Source organism: Sus scrofa, chromosome X (assembly GCF_000003025.6).
Source record: "Sus scrofa isolate TJ Tabasco breed Duroc chromosome X, Sscrofa11.1, whole genome shotgun sequence".
Classification (NCBI taxonomy): Eukaryota; Metazoa; Chordata; class Mammalia; order Artiodactyla; family Suidae; genus Sus; species Sus scrofa.
This window is the reverse complement of record NC_010461.5, coordinates 61,303,218-61,319,409: the sequence shown is the minus strand read 5'-3', so window position 1 is coordinate 61,319,409 and position 16,192 is coordinate 61,303,218. Positions and strand designations below refer to the sequence as shown.

The window sequence follows — 16,192 nt, the reverse complement described above, 5'->3', positions numbered from 1 at the left end:
TGAGATAGAATAGAACACTGTGTAATTTCAATGTGTACAGCATAAATACTTGATTTTTATATATTGTGAAATGATTACCACAAGTTTAGTTAATGTACAACATCTCATATAGAAACAAAAATAAGAAAAAATAATATTTTTCCCTTGTGATGAGAACACTTAACTTCTACTCTCTTAACAATTTTAAAGTATACTGTACATCATTGTTAACTCTAGTCATCATGTTGTAGATTGCATTCCCAGTACTTATTTATCAACTGGAAATTTGTACTTTTGAGCCACTTTCTTTCTTTTTTCTTTTTTTTTTTTTGTTTTGATTTCTAGGGCAACACCTGTGGCATATGGAAGTTCCCAGGCTAGGAGTCAAGTCAGAGCTGCAGCTGCAGGTCTATTCTATAGCCTCAGCAGCTCAGGGTCTCAGCCACATCTGTGATCTATACCACAGCTCTTGACAATGCTGGATACTTAACCCACTGAGTGACACGAGGGATTGAACCCATGTCCTCACTGATATAGTCAGGTTTGTTTCCACTGTGCCACAATGAGAACTCCCCTTTGAGCCACTTTTCATCCAATTCTTCTACCCCTCCACTCCCATCTCTTGTAACCATAAATATAATTTATTTTTCTATGAGTTATTTTAAAGATTCCACACAAAAGGGAGGTCATACAGTATTGTCTTTTTCTTTTCTGACTCATTTTACTTAGCACAATATTCTGAAGGTCCATTCATGTTGTCACCAATAGCAGGATTTCCTTCCTTTTTATAGCTATATATTATTTCTATATATATATATACACACACACACAAAATATATATATATATATAAAATACCAAAACTTCTTTATACATTCATTCCTCAATGAACACTTGGGTTGTTTCCATATCTTGGCTATTATAAATAATTCTGCTATTAATATGCTGTTAATACTCTTAGACAAAGTATTTCCATTTCCTTTTAATATATTGCCAGAAGTGGATTTCCTGGATCATAAGGTTGTACTATTTAAAATTTTTTTTGTGGAACCTCAATACTGTTTTTCATATTGGCTACAGCAATGTAAGCCAATCCCACCAACAGTGTGTGTTTCCTTTTCTACATATTCTCACCAGCATTTGTTATCTCTTATCTTTTTTATAATAGTCATTCTAATAGGTTTGAGATTATATCTGATTATAGTTTTGTTTTGTAGTTCCCTTATGATTAGTGACATTGAGAAATTTTTCACATACCTGGAAAATGTCTATGCAGACCCTTTGTGCATTTAAAATATTGGATTATTTTTATATATGTTTTTGCTATTGAATTGCATGAGTATTTAAAATATATTTTAGATATTAAAACTTTATCAGATATATGGTTTGATTAACCATTCCTTTGGTTGATTTTTCATTTTGTTTCTCCTTTAAAAATTTTTTAAAGTATAGTTGATTTACAATAGTGTGTCAACTTATGCTGTATAGCAGTGACCCACTATACACTATGTGACCATAGTGAATGTGTGTATATATGTATGTGTATATGTGTATATATGTGTATATATATGCATATATATACGTATACATACATTTACGTATATGTATATATGTATATATATGTGTATATATGTGTATATATATATGTGTATATATGTATATGTGTGTATATATGTATGTGTATATATATATGTGTGTGTGTGTGTGTATATATATATATTCTTTTTCTCATGTTATCTTTCATTATGGTCTATCCCAAGAGACTGGATATGGTTCCCTGTGCTATACATTGCTTATCCATTCTAGATGTAATAGTTTGCATCTACCAACCCCAAACTCCCCATCCATCCCACTTCTTCCCTGTATTTTTAGATCCCACATATGTGTATCATATAGTATTTGTCTTTGACTCATTTTAATAGGCATAATCTCTAGGTCCTTCCATGTTTTTGCAAATTGCAGAAATTCATACTTTTTTATGGCTGAATAATAGTCTATTGTATATATGTTCCACATCCTCCTTATCCATTTATCTGTTGATGACCACTTAGGTTGCTTCCATATCTTAGCTATTGTAAATAATGCTGCTGCAAACATTGGGGTGCATATATCTTTTCAAATTAGTGTTTTCCTTTTCTTCAGACACATATCCAGTTGTGGAATTTCTGGGTCATATAGTAGTTCTATTTTTAGCTTTTTGAGAAACCTGCATATTGTTTTCACAGTGGCTGAAAAATTTTACATTCCCACTAACACTATACAAGTGTTCCCTTTTCTCCACATCCTCTCCAACATTTGTTACTTGTTACATGCCCATGGCATGCAGAATTTCCCAGGCCAGGGATCAAACTGATGTTACAGCATTGACCTGAGTCACAGCACTGAAAATGCTGGATTCTTTAACCACTAGGCCACAAAGGAACTCCTACATGTATATTTTTTGATGATAACCTGGTATAAGGTGATATCTCATTGCTGTTTTGATTTGCATCTCTAACAGTTAGCGATACTGAGCATCTTTTCATGTGCCCATTGGCCATCTGTATAAATTCTTTGGAGAACTGTCTATTCAGATCTTCTGCCTATTTTAAAATCAGGTTTTTTGTTTTGTTTTGTTTTGTTTTGTTTGAAAAGCAACTTTTATTGAAGAATTTGGAGGAAGGTCTCATAATAGTAAAAATACTGAAGTTGAATAAAAAAAAAACACCATGGTGCAGCATAGTATCTGGCCAGAGGTGTGGAGGGCCGAGCAATGGCCTCTCCAAAGGGTGTGGCACAGGACCTGGGCCACAGTGGGAGAGTGAAGCTTCTAAGGACAAATGCTAACCAGGGCAGCCATCAGGAGTGATGGTTCCAAGGGTCAGGGGCAGAAAGAGGGCTTTCTTCTGAGATTAAACCTCCAGAATGCATGCGAACAGGCTAACAAAGCAGGATTTCACCTGGCACCACTGTCATGGGCAGACCTGGCCCAGCCTCATGGCAGGGGCCACTCTCCTCCAGCCTCAGTGAGGGCCCAGGCCAGCATACCTGGGCCAGCTTGTTTCTGGGGCCCATGTCAGTGTGGCCAGGACAGCGGGGAGGAGTCCATCTGGCCCGAGAGCATATGGCACATGGCCTCATCTGGAAAACTGGATGAATAAATTAGGAAAAACTGCAGGACATTTTCCTCCTGACCTGGATGGTGGGGGTGGGGAGGCCACCCCCAAGTGGGAAGCCCTGCTATAGTACCAAGCCTCTCATCCCTAGTTCCACCCAAATGCACCCAGAAAAAAAAACCATTAAATACGGATTGTCAGAGTGAGGCTTCCTCTCTTCCTTCAAAGCCATCGTGCGGAGAGCACAGCTGCCCAGGGCAGCGACCATGAGTATGGCCCGGCTGGAGAACTGGGGGAAGTGAGGCCTCTGCTGCCTGTCCACGCCCTCTATGCTATTGTCTTGGTCAGGTGGCGTGGTGGTGATCATCTGGGCTGTGAACTCCTCGTCAAAGTACCTAGTGTCTGTCTCAGATGTGACCTGAGGCTTAAAAGGTGGGCTGAGCTTCTTCTTGTACACATCCTGCCACAAGATGCTGGTGAAGAAATGGTGCTGCATGATCTCCTTGGCATCCTTGGAGCAGAGACTTGGCCTCAAGGCTGAGCATGCACGGAAAGCGGATCTCCTTCATGAGAATGAGTTTGAAGAGCTTCTCATGGTCCTGGTTGTAGAAAAGGCAGGTGGCTGCACATTATCTCATACATGACCACACCCACACCCCACCAGACAACTGCCTGGCCATAGTTGTTGTCCTCCTACACCTCGGTGACCAGGTACTCCGGCATCCCACAGAATGTCTTCATGGTGGCACTATCCTTGATGCCCTCCTTGCAGAGCCTGAAGTCAATGATCTTGATGTGCCTGTCCTTGTCCAGCATGAGGTTCTCCAGCTTGAGGTCCTGGTGCACCATATCCTTCTCAGAGTGCAAGTAGTCCAGGGCTGACACAATCTCAGCACCATAGAAGCTGGCCCCCATCTTCAGGGAACACCTGCTCCCAGGACAGGTGGAAGAAGAGCTCATCCCTGTTGGCATACTCCATGATGAAGCACAGGCAATCGTAGGTCTGGAAGGAGCACTTCAGGGCCATCTGGAAGGGGTGCTGGAAGTTCTAGAGGATGCAGTTCTCTGTGAGCATGTGGGCCACCTCGTCCCTGGCCACAATTACCTCTTTCTTCAGGATCTTCATGGTGTAGTAGCTGCTGGTGGCCTCCTCCTTTGCCAGGATCACCTTCCTGAAGGTACCTTTGCCCAGCAGCTTCAGGTACTCAAACTCGTTCATGGTCACGAGGTGTTTGGGCTTATACAGGGACAACTCCATCTCCTCTGCCCACAAGTCCTTGCTGGGACAGCCCGACTGGAAGTCCATCATCTCTTCCCCCTGCTGCTTGAGCTCGTCAGCCACCATCTGGATGGTAGTCGTCCACTCCTTCCACTCCTTGGACATCTCCACATGAAATATGTGCTGGATGGCCATGGTCCACTGTAGGCAGCAGATGATGGTGTTGGGCTGTGACTGCTTAGTCTTCATCAGCTGGCATTGAGCCAGAGAAGTAGTTGAGGGGAGACTCCCGCTGCTCCATGTCCTGCAGCCACTCCTTGTAGCTGATGAAGGTGTGTCATTCTTTGGGAGGAAGTACTGGGGCAGCCAGGTTTTGATGTACTCCCCTGCATCTGAGGCTCCACCTCCCAGCAGCCTGTGGGATCCTGAGGTGGGCAGAGGGACACGCTCACTGAAGGATTCACTTGACAAGTGGTGGGGCTATTGGCTAGCTCATGTGGGAATCACAGAGCTTTAGGAGGGAACAAGTCTTGTTTGTGCAGCCAGCCCTCCTTCGTGATGGCCACATCATTCAGGACACTGGGGCTCTCGTGGTCTGGTGCAGCCCAGACCCCACTCACACATTGCTCTCAGCAGGGTCTTCTGAGCCCAGCTGGCAGCCTACAGCCTCAGGTGTGGAGTCCAGTGGGAGTGCAGACCTAGCTGGGCTGCAGCCTCAGGCACCCACCTCTGCATCCCAGCAGGCCTCATGTGCCCCCAGACCCAGAGCTCATGAGCGGCTGCTGGCTCATTCCTTCGGGCTGTGCTGGCTGCTCTAGCTTGTTTGTTTTTTGATATTGAGTTGTATGAGCTCTTTATATATTAACTCTTGTTCTTACTTTTGAGGGACAGTTTTCTAAGTATACATAATTGATTGGAAGTTTTTTCTTTTAGCACTTTGAATATGCCATCATACTCCCTTTTAATGTGCAAAGTTTCTGCTGAAAAATATGTACATGACAAGTTGCTTTTCTCTTGCTTCTTTCAAAATTTTGTTTTTCTTGGACTTTGACAATTTTATTATGTTGTGTCTTGGTGTGGATATCTTTGCTTTTATATGATTGTTTTTCTTTGGACTTCTTGTATCTGGATGTCCATTTCCTTATGTAGATCTGGGAAGCTTTCAGCTATTATTTCTTTGAATAAGCTTTCTGGTCTTTTTACTCTTTACTTTCTGGGATACCCATAATGCATTTATTGGTTTGTTTGACAATGTATCATAATGAAGTTTTATTCATTATTTTTCATTTTATTTCTTTTTACTCCTCTGACTGAATTATTTTCAAGAACCTTTCTTTGAGTTTGATAATCATTTCTTCTGGTTGATTTGGTCTGCTCTTAAACCTCTCCAATGAAAATTTTAATTCAGCTCCATGATTTCTCTTTGATATTGTAAGAATGTTTTCTAATTCTTTGTTGAAATTTTCTCTTTGTTCATGCATTATTCATTTTCATCTCAGCAAACTTCTTTTCAACAGTCATTTTGAATTTTCTGTCAGCTAAGTTACATTATTCCATTTCATTAGGGCTGGTTTCTAGAGATTTATTTTACTCCAGTGTTTTGGAATATATTTTTCCTAATTATTCATTTTCTTAAACTCTTTGTGTTGGTGTCTGTTCATTAGACAAAGTAGGTACTTCTCCCAATCTTCATGGCCTTATACCAGAGAAGACCCTCTCTCATCAATCTCAGCTGGAGGCTCTTAGTGTCTCTACTCTCTCTTTCTTTTCCTAGAAAGAATCAGATTTTTTGGGGTCTTCTTAGGGCCACAACCATGGCATATGGAAGTTCCCAGGCTAGGGGTCGAATCAGAGCTGTAGCTGCCAGCCTACAACACTGCCACAGCGATAAATAATATGAGCCTTTGATTTTGTTTGATTACTCTGTTTCAAATGGGGGTATGAGGGTGAAGCTATGGCATTCATTAGCCCCAAACCACCATATCCATTCTCTCCAGGTGGCTAGACTATACCAGACTCATCAGAGCTCCAAGACTAGTAAGACAGATGACAATCCTTTGGGCAGCTCTGAAGAAGTTGGGGCACTGGACTCATGGATCAATTCTTCCCCTCACCAGAAAGAAGCTTAGAGCTGGGATTTTTTCTCTACTAACTCTATGCTGAGCAGAGGGGAGGATCTATGGTGTCTACCAGCCAAACCCCAAATCTACATTCTCCCTCTAGTGGTTCAACTGTGTCAGACCTGTCAGGTTGATAGAACCTGAGAGCTTTTTTTTTTTTTTTTTTTTCCCACTGTACAGCAAGGGGGTCAGGTTATCCTTACATGTATACATTACAATTACAGTTTTTCCCCCAGCCTTTCTTCTGTTGCAACATGAGTATCTAGACATAGTTCTCAATGCTATTCAGCAGGATCTCCTTGTAAATCTATTCTAAGTTGTGTCTGATAAGCCCAAGCTCCCGATCCCTCCCACTCCCTCCCCCTCCCATCAGGCAGCCACAAGTCTCTTCTCCAAGTCCATGATTTTCTTTTCTGAGGAGATGTTCATTTGTCCTGGATATTAGATTCCAGTTATAAGTGATATCATATGGTATTTGTCTTTGTCTTTCTAATTTCACTCAGTATGAGATTCTCTAGTTCCATCCATGTTACTGCAAATGGCATTATGTCATTCTTTTTTATGGCTGAGTAGTATTCCATTGTGTATATATACCACTCTTCCGAATCCAATCATCTATTGATGGACATTTGGATTGTTTCCATGTCTTGGCTATTGTGAATAGTGCTGCAATGAACATGCGGGTGCACGTGTCTCTTTTAAGTAGAGCTTTGTCCAGATAGATGCCCAAGAGTGGGATTGCAGGGTCATATGGAAGTTCTATGTATAGATTTCTAAGGTATCTCCAAACTGTTCTCCATAGTGGCTGTACCAGTTTACATTCCCACCAGCAGTGCAGGAGGGTTCCCTTTTCTCCACAGCCCCTCCAGCACTTGTTATTTGTGGACTGATTAATGATGGCCATTCTGACTGGTGTGAGGTGGTATCTCATGGTAGTTTTGATTTGCATTTCTCTTATAATCAATGTCCTTATTCCCCAAAGTAACCCTCTAGCTTTTCCTCCCAGATTTTCATTATATAGTTTGTCCAAATGTAATCTTTTATCTCCAGTGGCAGCAGCTTTGCTTTTATATGTTTTCAAGGAAAGCTCTCCACATTATTCTGTGAAAGAGTAGTGACATGAAACAAATCAAGTGTCTTACTCAATTCCTTTTTAAAAATTATTAAAATGTATTTTAAAAAGTTGTTGCATTACTGCTCAATTTCTCAGAAAACTCCAAAGGTACAAAGAACAAATTAAACATGGTATGCCAAAAAAAAAAAAAAATGCACAGCATAACTTCCTAAGATAGGCAAGGCTAGAAATTACTGTCTGACCTCTAGAATATAACAAACTCATTTTCAGAGAGGTCAAAATTGAAAAAAAATTCTTTGTGAACAAGGTCCACTATGTAATTCCAGAAACTAAACTTGAATGCAGACTGGCATCTTCAACACAGCCACTGTGCTGGGAAGAAGGGTGGGGTGAATTTAAGTTAAAGTGCCTCAAATCTCTCCTACCTTGGACCAGTCACCTTTTCCTGCAACCTCATGGTTCACAGTCGGATTCATTAACTGGAATTCCCGTCATGGCTCAGTGGTTATCTATTTTATATATAGTAGTGTGTATGTGTTAATCCCAACTTCTTAATTTATCCCTCCCCCCCAATGTTTCCCTTTTGGTAACCATAAGTTTGATTTTGACCTCTGTGAGTCCATTTCTGTTTTGTAAATAAGTTCCTTTGTATCACTTTTATTAGATTTCATATATTAGTGATCTCATATGATATTTGGCTTTCTCTGTCTGACTTCACTTATTATGATAATTTCTATGTCCATTGATGTTGCCGAAAATGGCATTATTTCATTCTTTTTTTATGGCTGAGTAATGTTCCATTGTTTACATGTACCACATTTTCTTTGTCCAGTCTTCTGTTACTGGACATTTAGGCTGCATCCACATCTTGGTTATTGTAAATAGTGATGCAATGAACATTGGAGTGCATGCATCTTTTAAAACTATGGTTTTCTCCAGGTATATGCCCAGCAGTGAGAGTGCTGGATCATATGGTAGTTCTATGTTTAGTTTTGTTCCTGATATTTTAAATGATTTTTGTATTTTCCATTATAGTTTGTTTACAGTCTTCTGCCAGTTTTCTATTGCACAGCATAGTCATCCAGTCACACATCTATATTTAGTTTTTAAAGGAACCACCACACCATTCTCCATAGTGGTTGCACCAGCTTACATTCCCAACATTGTAGGAGTTTTATCTTTTCTCTACACCCTTACCAGCATTTCTTTTTTTTCTTTGTCTTTTTAGGGCTGCACCCATGGCATATGGAGGTTCTCAGGATAGGGGTTGAATTGGAGCTATATCTGCTGGCCTCTACCAAAGCCACAGTAACATGGGATCCAAGCCACATCTGTGACCTAACCTACAGCTCATGGCAATGCCAGATCCTTAAACCACTGAGAGAGGCCAGGGATTGAACCCATGTCCTCATGGATACTAGTTGGATTCATTAACCATTGAGCCTTGAAGGGAAATCCTCTTCAGAGTTTCTTGTTTGTAAACTTTTTGATGATGTGTGAGGTGATATGTCTTTGTAGTTTTGATTTGCATTTCTTTAACAATTAGTGATGTTGAGCATCTTTTCATATGTTTTTTGGCCATCTGTCTGTCTTTGGAGAAATGTCTGTTTAGATCTTCTGATCACTTTTGTTTTTTTTTTTTTTTGTTTAAAGCTGTATGAGATGTTTGTATATTTTGGAAATTAATCCCTTGTTGGTCACTTCATTTGAAAATATTTTCTCCCATTCTCTAAGTTGTTTTTGAGTTTTGTTTATGGTTTCCTGTGCAAAAACTTTTAAGTTTAATTAGGTGCCATTTGTTTATTTTTATTTTTATTTTCATTATGCTAGGATGTGGATCAGAAAAGATATTACTACGATTTATGGCAAAGAGTGAGTGTTCTGCCTATGTTTTCCTCCAAGAGTTTTATAGTATCCAGAATTATGTTTAAGTATTTAATCCATTTTGAGTTTATTTTGTGTAGGATGCTACAGAATGTTTTAATTTCATGCTTTTACATAGCTGTCCAATATTCCAGCACCACTTATTGAAGTGACTGTCTTTTCTCCATTGTACATTCTTGCCTCCTTTGTCATAGTTTAATTGGCACATGGATTTATTTTTGGGCTTTCTATGCTGTTCCACTTATCTATGTTTCTGTTTTTGTTCCAGTACCATACTGTTTTGATAACTGTAGCTTTGTAGTGTGGTCTGAAGTCAGGTAGCTGGATTCTTCCATCTCTGCTTTTCTTTCTCAAGGTTGCCTTTGCCGTTAGGGGTGTTTTGTGTTTCCATACAAATTTAAAAAACTTTTTTGGAGTTCCCATCATGGCTCAGTGGTTAACAAATCTGACTAGGATCCATGAGGTTGTGGGTTTGATCCCTGGCCTTGCTCAGTGGGTTAAGGATCTGGTGTTGCTGTGAGTTGTGGTGTAGGTTGCAGACATGGCTCGGATCCTGCATTGCTGTGGCTCTGGTGTAGGCCAGCGTCTACAGCTCTGATTAGACCCCTAGCCTGGGAACCTTCATATGCCATGGGAGTGGCCCTAGAACAGGCAAAAAGACAAAAAAAAAACTTTTGGTTCTGTGAAAAATATAATTGGTAATTTATTAGGGATTGCACTAAATCTGTAGATTACCTTGAGTAGTATTGTCATTTGAACTGTATTGATTCTTCCAATCCAAGAATATGGTATATCTTTCCAACTGTTTGTGTCATCTTTGATTTCCTTCATTGGTATCTTATAGTTTTCAGAGTACCTCTTTAGGTGGGTTTACTCATGGGCATTTTATCCTTTTTGATGTGATGATAAATGGAATTCTTTCCTTAATTTATCTTCCTGATCTTTCATTGTTAGGGTATAGGAAGTAGGAGATGTCTGTGTATTAATTTTGTATCCTGCAACTTTACTGAATTCATTGATGATCTTTAGTAGTTTTCTGGTAGCATCTTTAGGGTTTTCAATATGTAGTTTCATGTCATCTGTAAATAGTGACAGTTTTACTTCTTTTCCAATTTGGATTCCCTTTATTTCATTTATTTTCTGATTGCCATAGCTACGACTTCCAAAACTATATTGAATAAGAATGGCGAGAGTGGACAACCTCCTCTTGTTCCTGATCCTAGCAGAAATGCTTTCAGTGTTTCACCATTGAAAATGATGTTAGCTGTGAGTTTGTCATATAGGGAATTTAAATGGATGTTGAGGTAGGTTTCCTCTATGCCCACTTTCTAGAGCTTTTTTTTTTAAATTAAAAATGTGTGTTGAATTTTGTCAAAAGATTTTTCAGCATCTATTGAGATGATCATATGGTTTTTATTCTTCAATTTATTAATGTAGTGCATAACATTGATTAATTTTCATATAAAGAAAAATCCTTGCATCCCTGGGATAAATCCTACTTGATCATGGAGTATGATCCTTTAATACAATGTTGGATTTAGTTTGCTAATATTTTGCTGAATATTTTTACATCTATGCTCATTAATGATATTGGCCTATAGTTTTCTTTTTTGTGGTATCTTTTTTTTTTGATTTTTGTATCAGGGTGATGGTGGGCTCATAGAATGAGCTTGAGAATATTCTTTCCTCTGCAATTTTTTGGAAGATTTTCTGAAGGATTGTTGGTAACTCTTTTCTAAATGTTTAATAGAATTTGCCTGTGAAGCCATCTGATCATAGGCTTTTGCTATTTTAGAAGTTTTTTAATCACAGTTTTAATCAGTACTTGTAATTTATCTATCCATATTTTATATTTCTTACTGTTTCAATCCTGGAAGGTTTTTACTTTTCTAAGAATTTGTCCATCCCTTCTAAAATTGTCCACTTTATTGGCATACAGTTGCTTGTCTCTTATGATCCTTTTTATTTCTGTTGTGTCAGTTGTATTTTCTCCTTTTTCATTAATAATTTTGTTGATTGGAAGCATCTTTTTTCTTGAGGAGTCTGGCTGAAGGTTTGCTAATTTTGTTGATCTTTTCAAAGAATCAGCTTCTAGTTTCATTGATCTTTTCTATTGTTTTCTTCATCTGTATTTTATTTATTTCTGCTCTGATCTTTATGATTTTTTTCCTTCTACTAACTTTGGGTTTTGTTTGTTCTTCTTTCTCTAGTTGTTTTAGGTGTAAGTTTAGGTTGTTTATTTTGGATTTTTCTTGTTTCCTGAGGTAAGATTGTATTGCTACAAACTTCTTTCATTCTTGGAACTGCTTTTTCCATGTCCTATAGGTTTTGGATCTTTGTTGTCATTTTTCTTTAGCTATTTTTGACTTCCTCTTTGACTTCTTCATTGATCCACTGGGTGTTTAGCAGCATATTGTTTAGCCTCCATGTGTTTCTCTTTTCTTCATTATTTTTCTTGTGCTTGATTTCTAGTCTCATAGTGTCTTGTTCAGAAAAAAATTCTAGATATGATTTCAGTTTTCTTAAATTAACTGAGGCTTGTATTGTGGCTCAAGATGTGATTTATTCTGGAGAATATTCCTTGTGTACTTGAGAGGAATGTGTAGTCTTCTGCTTTTGGATGAAACATTTTATAAATTTCAATTAAATCTTTCTCTCTTAATGCATCATTTAAGGCCTGTGGTTTTTTAAAAATTAATTTTCTGTTTGGATGATGTGTCCATTGATGTAAGTGATGTGTGAAAATCCCCCACTTTTATTGTGTTACTGTCACTTTTCCTTTTATTTCTGTTAGCAATTGTCTTATATAATGTGTTCCTATGTTGGGTACATATACGTTTACAATTGCTACACCTTCTTGGATTGATTGTTTGATCATTATATAATGTCCTTCTTTGTCTCTTGTAATCTTATCTTAAAGTCAATTTTGTCTGATATAAGTATTGCTACTCCCTCTTTCTTTTTTTTTCTTTTTGTCTTTCTGCCTTTTCTAGGGCCACTCCCATGGCATATGGAGGTTCCCAGGCTAGGGGTCTAATCAGAGCTGTAGCTGACAGCCTACGCCAGAGCCACAGCAATGCAGGATCTGAGTAGTGTCTGCAACCTACTCCACAGCTCACGGCAATGCTGGATCCTTAACCCACTGAGCAAGGCCATGGATTGAACCTGCAACCTCAAGGTTCCTAGTCAGATTTGTTAACCACTGAGCCATGATGGGAACTCCTCCCTCTTTCTTTTGATTTCCATGGACTCAAAAGAAATATGAGCGTGGAATATCTTTTTCCACCCTCTTACTTTCAGTCTGTGTATGTCCCTAAATCTGAAAGGGGTCTCTTATTGACAGTGTATATATGGGTCTTGTTTCTACATCCATTCATCCAGTCTATATCATTTGGTTGGAGCATTTAACCCATTTACATTCAAGGTAATTATTGATATATGTGTGGTCATTGCCAGTTTCTTAATTATTTGTGTTTTGCCCATGTTGGACTTTTCCCTTCCCATTATTTTTTTTTGTTCTCTTGTGATTTGATAACTATCTTTAATGTTGTGTTTTGGTGGATTTTCTTAATGTGTGTGTCTATTGTTATTTTTTGGTTTGTGGTTCCTATGGGGTTTTGATCTAGCATTATATATATATATATATATATATATATATATATATATATATACACAAAATTGTTTTAAGTTGCTACTCTCTCAATTCAACTGCATTTTCAATATCCTGTATTTTCACTCTTCTTTAGTTATGACTGGTTTTGATACCTGTTTGTGTGTGAATGATTTCCTATCTTTACCTTCTGTTTGCCTTTACTGGTAATCTTTCCCATTCATAATTTTCTTGTTTCTAGTTGTGGCCTTTTCAACCTAGAGAAGCTCTTTTAGAATTTGTTGTAAAACTGATTTGGTGGTGATGAATTCTCTTAGCTTTTGCTTATCCATAAAGCTTTTGATTTTTTTTGTTTTATCTGAATGAAAGCCTTGTTGGGTAGAGTATTCTTGGTTCTAGTTTCCTCTCCTTTATTACCCTAAATATATCTTGCCACTCCCTTCTGGCTTGCTGAGAAATCAACTGATATCCTTATTGGGGTTCCCTTGTATATTATTTGTTGATTTTCCCTTATTGCTTTTGATATTTTTTCTTTGTATTTAATTTTGGTCAGTTTGATTATTATGTGTCTTGCTGTGTTTCACCTTGGGTTTATCCTGTATGGGATTCTCTGTGCTTCCTCAACTTTGGGGAATGTTTCCTTTCCCATATTAGGAAAGTTTTCAGCTATTATCTCTTTGAATATTTTCTCAGGCCCTTTCTCTCTCTTCTCCTTCTGAGACCCCTATTATATGACTGTTGATATGTGTAATATTGTCTAGTTATATTTAATATAACTATAGATTGATACCCAATATTGATACCCTTTTACCAACTCAAGGCATATCAATAAAATAGCTCAACGGTTTGGAGTCAGGGAATCTGTATTCAAATTCCAGAATCTTCCTATATCACCTGAGAAACCTTGGATCATTATTCATCTCTTTGAGTTTCTGTTTCTTCATGTGTTAAAAGGGACTAATGGTGTTTCCTACCTCATATACTGTGATGATCTGATGAGGCAATGTATGTGAAAGTCCTTTGTAGGTCACGTAGTGGACTGTATAAATACTTTACATTTACTTTTCTCAGCTTTAGGCCCATTACCTCTATAAAGATAGTCCAAATCCAGACTAACCTTACTTTTATTAGACTAAGAGTGGCCCACACCATGTCTTAGAGTCTAACATCCCTTCAGAAATCTGGTGGCTCTGGTATCAGAAGAAAAAGACTGGTGTGGGTTGAAAATGTTTTGTCTTTTGAAATACCTGTGGTGGGAGCCATCTTGAGTCTAAACAATTATCTGTGAAAGGCTGGTTTTCACTGCTGGTCCAGACATTCAGGGGATTTATTTTATTTCTGCTGTTTTGAGAAGAAGAATAATGAAACAGCTTTATGCTGGCACCTATAATTGGTAAGAAAACTAGCTAGCCCCGTAGACCATTTACAGACAGATAAACAGTTATAGGCAGAAGGGGAAGTTAGTCTGAGGGAGTCTGAGAGGCATTGGGGCACAAAGTACAGGTGTTTCAGAGCTGAATTTTGCATGGCAATGAGGAAAGATGTTCTCTCTATGTACAACAAAGTGTGATTTTACTGCTCTGAGAATGCTAGGTAACCTAGGAATGCTTTGGGAAAAAGAAAACTTACACCCATGGGACTCCTGCAAGCAACCCCTTTACTCACAGTGAGCTCTAGCAGCAGTGGCAGTGGGGAGGTGCTGCTTGCAAATAGCTTTAAGAGCAGTGGGTATTGCTTGTGGGTAAGGACATTTACATATTTTCATAGGCCTTAGGCCTTGGAATTCCCTCCCATCATTATATCAAACATAATAAAATGTACCCACAGTATACATGAAATAGAATTTTATTGCTGTAAAAATTATAAAAGATTTTTAAAATGTTACTTTTGAAATCATTTGATGACAATGAACTCCTTTAATTTACAATTGGCTATGATCTCTAAGTAATAGTTATGCATACTTTGGAATTCTTATGAAGTGAGAAAATATAACCCACAAATTGTTTTCAAATGTAACACAAGTTTTTATGAATATTAAAAGTAACAGCGATTGAAGTTTGCATACATTAAGCATCACTTCCACAGTGAAGTTTTTTTCGTATTTCAGAGCCAGCAGGAATAAAATGACCTTAGTTATGGAACTGGATACCCAAGCTGTGTGAGCACTGGTGGTAAACACATGTAGGATATTCACAAGGAATCCCAAAAATACTTGGAAGAAATTTTCAAGGGCTTGAGGTATTATATTATGCAGGTGTGGAAAGATTACTATCAGGTGACTCATACTAGTACCTGTAAGCAGGTGGGACTGAGAGAAACTCAAGTTATAGGCCTAAAATATGTGGAGTTCTCTTGTGGTGCAGTGGATTAAGGATCAGCGTTATCACTGCAATGGCTTGGGTTACTGCTGTGATTTGGTTTAGATCTTTAAGTTCCACATGCCACAGGCAAAGCAAAAGCATCTTTTGTGTCTTTTGCTTTTGCTTTGCCTGTGGCATGTGAAAAAAAATATGTGACAATGGATTGTCCTAGGAGTAAGCAGTTAGTAATCAGCTCAAAAGGGACTCAGATAGTGAAAAAAACAAAATGAAAACAACAACAAAAACAGATTTTGACTTCTTATTGAGGACTATAGTAAATTATTTCTTTTTCTCTTGGTCAGATTGGCTGCCTCAGGGAGGATAATGTGCTAAAATTTCTCAACCATGAAACCTTGGAGTCATCCATGTCTCTTTCACCCTATGTTTAATCTTTAATTAACTTTTCTGGATTTTTACCTTTAAAATATCCTGAATCAGTTAACTTTTTGTTCGACCTACCTGCCAACACTCTGGTCCAAGATACCATTATTTCTCTCCTGGACTATTGAAACAGTTTCCTAACCTGTATCCCTAATTCCACACTTAATTACCTATTTAAATATGCATACAGAACTATATATGCACTCTCTACTATCCATCTTCCATGTAGCATCCATAGTTATCTTTTAAAAATGTAGCCAGTTCATGTCATTTTCTTCTTATTTTTTTAAATTTTTTTTTGCTATTTCTTTGGGCCGCTCCTGCGGCATATGGAGGTTCCCAGGCTAGGGGTCGAATTGGAGCTGCAGCCCCTGGCCTACGCCAGAGCCACAGCAATGCGGGATCCGAGCCGCGTCTGCAACCTACACCACACCTCAGGGCAACGCCGGATCGTTAACCCACTGAGCAAGG

General features: G+C 38.4%; 1 pseudogene; it reads right to left on the bottom strand.

Annotated features, from left to right (window-relative positions):
* Positions 3,197–16,192, bottom strand: part of LOC100625414 — a 36,546-nt pseudogene continuing 23,550 nt past the window's right edge.